Genomic DNA, 7,005 nt, shown 5'->3' on the forward strand with positions numbered 1-7,005 from the left:
CTGCAGTCCTCAACGTTGTCCACTGTCTGCACTTAGAGGAAATGTTGAAACTGGCACCAACAGCTCTCACCACCATTTCTCCATCAGATGTCCCAGCCATAGGGCTAACCTTTAGCATTATTAAGAACTACACTTAGATCAGTGGCTGGCAGGTGTCATCTTAATCAAAGGTTTGGGAGTTTTTTGTCTTAATTTATTTGTGTATTAATTTACTTGCATAATTATTTGTGAAATAAAATCAAACAATATAAATTGAATTATGTCTTTCTGAGGAAGAAGGTGAAATTTCCAAGAAAATGTTTTTGGGCTGATTTTCAATCCCATGCAGGAGATAAAACATTAAGACTTTTTCAAACCAGTGTGTCACTTTTATTCAACGCTTATTTTATGTGCAAACAAAAAAAGGGTCTGTCACATCTACCTCAGGGAACATCGCTGTTGAACACTACACAACATGATCAGTAATTCTGTCTAGACCCCCAGCAGCAGCCTGTTGCAGCAGCTCCCGGTATCTAGTAGTATCTTTGTGTACTTTGTGTTATATTCTTTGTTCACACCTGCACTGTCCACACTACAACAATGCCAAGATGTTACTGGACATTTCTTGTTACTATATTACTTGGAGCACTGCTAATGAATGGATGTCTGTAACTCCGATGACACTATTTACATGCTCTCATATTGGGTCAAAAACGCAACATACCAGCAGAGACCAATTATCCATACACTAAACGTGTGGCCTGAGGAAACCACCTCAATGCTACTTAATTGGTGCTATATGTTTCTGTACTGAGAATGTCAAGACTCAAAAGACAATACTCTGAGTTCTTAAATGAATTCCATAACTCTCTATCATACTTAGCAATAAACTCAGACAAAGTTATCTTAGTGGGAGACTTTAACATTCATGTGGATGTTGAAAATGACTGTCTAGCTTCTGCATTCAAATCACTGGTAGACTCAATCAGCTTCTCCCAGAGGGTAAATAAACCCACTCACTCCTTTAATCATATCCTAGACCTGGTGCTAACCTATGGCATCGAGGCTGACCACCTTACAGTTCTCCCCCAAAATCCTGTCTTGTCCTTAACAACATTTGAATTTACTTTAGCAAACTATACTTTGCCTGAAAAAAATTCCAGTACAGCAGATGCCTTTCTGACACTGCTGTATCTAAATTTAAAGAACTCATTTCAGCAGAGCTTGTCAATTCCCCCCTACATTAATGTAATGGAGGGCAACTATGACAATTTCACTCCCTCACAGGTAGACGTTCTTGTAGATAGCACTGCAACATCACTTCTTGGGACCCTTAATTCCGTAGCCCCACTGAAAATGAAGGTAATCAACCAGAAGAGAGTAGCTCCCTGGTACAATACAAATCTACACATATTGAAACAGAAAACAAGACAGCTGGAAAGAAAATCACATTCCAGTGTAGTCAACAACCTGGAAAAATAGTTTATTAATGTATAAAAAAGAACTTCGTAGCACCAGAAGAGCATATTACTCCTCATTAAAAGAAAGGAACAAGAACAAGCCTAGATTCCTCTTTAATACTGTAGCCATAAAAACCATAGTGCTGTTGAGCCATGCATCCCCCCGATTCTCAGCAGTGATGATTTCTTAACTTGCTTCACTGATAAGATTGTTAACATCAGAGTGAGGATTGGCAGTAATACTCCACCAAATACAGTTTCTCTGGATCAACTTCTCAGCATCACTCTGAGAAAGGATGTTCCTAATTTTAACTGTGCTACAGAGGTGAAAGAAGGCAATCTTAGTGATATGTTTTATATGGAAATTGAAAATGATTCCAAAGTTCCTCACCGCTGCAATAGAGTTAAAGGCGATGCAGGATGGCGGCCTGGCTAGAAAAAGGGTCCCTGAGATGTTTAAGTCGAAATACAGTAACTTCTGGGTTTTTTGGTTTTTTTTTCAGAATTAAGTAGTAAGAAGTTGGAGGACATCCAGGACTTAAACACATTAAGACGGACTGCTTCCGGATAATATTCCCTAATGGAAGCATGTAGAGAGTGAAAAGTCTATCCATCCATCCATTTTCTATACCGCTTATCCGTCAGGGTCGCGGGGGAGCTGGAGCCTATCCCAGCTGACTACGGGCGAGAGGCGGGGTTCACCCTGGACTGGTTGCCAGTCAATCACAGGGCCAACACACAAAGACAAACAACCACACACTCTCACACTCACACCTAGGGGCAATTTAGAGTAGCCAATTAACCTAATGTGCATGTTTTTGGTATTGTGGGAGGAAGCCGGAGTACCTGGAGAAAACCCACGCAGGCACAGGGAGAACATGCAAACTCCACATAGAAGGGCCCAGACCGGGATTCAAACCTGGAACCCTCTTGCTATGAGGCAACAGTGCTAACCACTGCACCACTGTGCTGCCTCGAGAGTGAAAAGTATTGGCCCTAATACTGAACCCTGAGGTGCACCATAAGTAACTTTATTATACTTGGAGCAGTTATGATTAATGTTAACAAACTGTCAGATAAATATGATTTGAACCATCGAAATGTCATGGTCCAGTCTCTGGAGAAGAATGTTGTGATCAATGATTTCAAATGCAGCACTGAGATCTAAAAGTACAAGTATGGAGACAAGAACTCTATTGGATGCCAGGAGAAGGTCGTTAGAAACTTTCATCAGTGCTGTTTCAGTACTATGGTGTTTAAATTGGAAAGCTTCAAAAAGGTCGTTAGAGTGGAGATGTCGATGTAGTTGCTCTAGGACAACCTTCTCAAGGATCTTGGAGATGCATGGAAGGTTGGATATAGGTCTGTAATTAACTAATACACCTGAATCAAGGGAAGCTTTCTTTAATAGTGGTTTGATGGCAGCCACCTTAAAGGCCTGTGGTACATAACCTGTGACTAAAGAGTGATTGATCTGGTTCAGTATAGAAATGTTAACTAAGGGAAAGTCATCCTGAAGCAGTAATGTAAAGTAATGACTGAAGACAGATTGCATACGTCCTTATATACATCATTTGTATATTGTCTTGATAAAGCTTTTCTAAAGCAATTATTTCTGCTTCCAGCTTATTTATTTGTCTGATACTTTATTTTTTACTTTTAGATGTTTCTGCTATTAATTTTCCTCTTATATATGCCATAGATGCCTCCCACACCAAGTCAAGTCAAGTCAAGTCAACTTTATTTGTATAGCCCATTTTTACAAGCAGTTTGTCTCAAAGGGCTTAACATAACATCAGCAACATCCTCTGCCCTTCGACCCTCACATCGACTAAGGAAAAACTCCCAGAAAAACCTTTAACAGGAAAAAATGGAAGAAACCTCAGGGTGAGCAACAGAGGAGGGATCCCTCACCCAGGACGGGCAGACGTGCAATGGATGTTGTACAGGCAGGAAAGCAATTTGCAACATGAGAAATGACATTACTAAAAAGATAAGCAAAACAAAATCTCAACTGTTTAGTTTCACTTTTTGCTACCACCTCAATATGATTTTATCATTTCACAAGTTATAGGAAATTTATAGTATTGAAAATTATAATGAACTGCTGTAACATTCATGTATTCTTTTTTTTTTTTTTTATGTGATGTTGAGAATCACTATCCTATCAGTTCGATTTCGGCCCGTAGGGAGAACCACCCCGCCCATAGTCGGTACATAGAGGAATGACAGGCAGATGTCAACAATACACATTGGGTTGGTCATAGAGCCGGCTACAGTTCAACTTGAAGATCTGGATGGAGAGATACCTGCAGAAAGATACAGAGAGAGAGAGAGAGAGAGAGAGAGAGAGAGAGAGAGAGAGAGAGAGAGGGAGGGAGAGACACAAGACTACGAGGAGCACTGGACACAGTTAGTGACATAAAATAATGAACTGCATGTTAATCTGACGAGGGGAGAGGATAGAAGAGGAAAAGGAGGAGGGGAAACTGCTTGGTGGATCATGTTTGTGTCCCCCGGCAGCATAGGCCTATAGCAGCTTAGCTATGATAGAGATTTAAAGATTAACAGTTAGTCAGACCTATTCTACCTGTGGCTATATAGCATGAGGTGGGTGAAACTATGCCTACCAGCCCTACACACTTTATTTGGTGCTAACTATATGCTTTACTAAACAGAAAGGTTTTAAGTTTAGTCTTAAAAGTGGAGGTGGTGTCTGCCTGTCGAACCCAGATTGGCAACAAGGCCAGTTTCTCTGTAGTTCCTACATTTAATTAAAAAAAAAAAAATCATGGCTAGGTCCTCAGCTAACTCTTCACAGAGCAACTCGTCATTTAACAGCACAGTGTTCATTCACCATCTCCCCCTCCTTCATGTTTCAGTATCTAAGTCAATTTGAGTTTCAACTGCTGCGTGATCAGATAGTGCTGCTGGACCAACTTTACAATCTATCACCTGTCTAATAACAGATTTGGATAGAAGAAAGAAAATCTCTTTTGGAGTACAATGATTTGTGATGGTGAGGAAAAAAATATTCTTTTTCACATGGTTTCACCAGCCACCATATATCTACCAGATCTAAATCCTCTGTGAGCATATGTAAGGCAGCTCTATCCCTCGGTACCTGTCATGTACAAAATTTGCGCTTATATGTGATAGGATCCAGTACGTGGTTAAAATCTCCTGCTAAGGTAACAAGGTGTCCAAAATTTTGTTTGGCTCAGGGTCTTCAAGTCAGGGTCTTCTTTATTAGGGGCATATATGTTACACAGTACCACTTTCACCCCATTAATAAGGGCATCTGAATAAATGATCCTCACCTGTTGTGGAAAGCCTCAAACTCAGAGGATGGAAGAAAACTCAGGAGATGCTAATGTCTTATGATGAACTATTTAATGACACTTGATCGATGTTATTAAGTGGATTGCCATACCAATTTTGAAGTCTGCTCTTCCTGTCAGGATACAAAAATATTTAACTTTAGATATTACTCACACATCAACATCGCATACCTGTATCCAGTACAGATACTAGTGTCTGTACTGTTCCACATGACGTTGTCACAAAGGTCCAAACAGACTATACACCAAGACAGGTGGCGCCTCAGTGTGCTATAGCCACCCAAATGGTGGTGAACCAGTGCCTCTTGGTACTTCCCAGCACCATTGTACAACTGCAAGCAGTAAACTGATAACAATGAATTGGTGAAGGAACTCTAGGAACTGGCCTTGAGATGACCTGCCCCAGAGATACCAGGAAACAGAGGAACAGAGAAACTGAGGATTTAGTGTCCATTAGTTCAGGAAGAAATAATGCTTTATGAAGGAATGCTTCAAGGCTAAAAAAATGTTCTCCAACACTTCCTTGTCCTTTAATTCCCCAGTACAAAACTACGTTTTTTTTATACATTAGAATCATTACTCCATTTTGTTTGCTATTAAGGAAAGAATAAAAGACTTGACCCACACAGTTTCTTCTAAATTTCAGTACTTCAGCATCTTTAAAGTGTGTTTCCTACACAAATGCAACATAAATCTGTTAACTTTAAGGTATGAGAGGATATTTTTCCTCTTAGTTGAGTTACCACATCTCTTAATGTTCCATAATAAGAAATGAACCATATTCATGTCCTGAACTTCATGCACTCACTTGCAAACACATTTTATAGTAAATTACTTAAATTACTAAAAAAAAGACACATTGCTGTCTCCATGTTCAGTAATTACCAGGGGACTGCAGTAGTAAAGCAACAACAAATAAGCCTTAAACTCACCTATGTAAAAATCAAATATTCCTGCCAGATTAACTAACAAACAGAAACAAACAAAACCCACAAAGAAAAAGAAGGAAGTAAGAAACTCTCAGAAAAAAATCTGGATGTCATCTGGGTACACAAACACAAGTTGGTGAAGGAAGTCATAGAGCACATCTTTAACAAGAGACTAGAAAACTGCTAACCCAATACACAAAATGCTCCTGTGGTCCCCACCTCAAAAGCTGTCTAACTTTTTGTCGGACACTGACAAGATGATTCAGATTTTTTAATCAGAATAAATGCTTTGTTACTATTATAATTTTTAAGCTGAAGGTATTTTCAACATTTATTTTGAATACAACTATGAATACATCATCTGTTTTATTGTAATATTTCATTACATATAAATAGTATTACACTAATATAAGTAACATGTTGTCTAGGGCTTTGGTGCTTCTTTTTCGGTGTCCACCGAATGACTAAAATTGATAAAAATACATGGGTAGTTGGCTTTGCTTTGTTTTTAAAACCCAACTGATTATCAGATCAACCCTTAAAACAAAATGTCAAGTTCATAAATTAACTGACAATTTCTCACTCATTTTTCAATTCACTTACATTTAATCACCTGCATTAATTATTCATAAGGATTTTCATCACTTTAATTTTACATTTACATTTAATTTTAGATTAATTTGGCTTTACATGTACTTTTATGCTGAAACCATTTACATTTATAAAACTTACATTGTAAGTTAATGGAAAAGAAGGTGGGAGTTGTCTTTTTTGGGTTACAAAAAAAAAAAATTCTAGATTTTTTTAATGAGGAAGAAAGGGCAGCTTCCATTTTAAAGACTTTCTGTAATTTTTTCTGCAAAAACCATATCAGACATGTAAAGATATACGTAATGCAGAAGTAATTTTGAAATACTATGTACTTGTTAGTTCTAGTCTATCTAGTTAAGCAAATTTAATGTTTCCATCATTTGACTCAGTGGGTCAACATTTTATTAAATGCAATTGATTTATTTAAAATTTCATCCAGCAAAATTCAAAATTTCAGCAACAACAAACGTAAAATGGTTTTATTTCAAAAATGAGTACACAAACCAAGTGCAGAAGTTGTGAATATAATAAACACCAAATATTCACTTAAATAAATGTCATATAATTATACTATGTTCAATCTCGAGATTGTTTCAAATCATGTGATAAAAACAACCAACGCTTTTCTAATTGTAATTTGTTGAAGGTCATCAAAAGCAGAACTTTTACAGCTAAGATATCATGTTGCAGAAGAACACTTGCAGA

Source organism: Scatophagus argus, chromosome 16, assembly GCF_020382885.2.
Source record: "Scatophagus argus isolate fScaArg1 chromosome 16, fScaArg1.pri, whole genome shotgun sequence".
In the NCBI taxonomy this organism is placed as follows: Eukaryota; Metazoa; Chordata; class Actinopteri; family Scatophagidae; genus Scatophagus; species Scatophagus argus.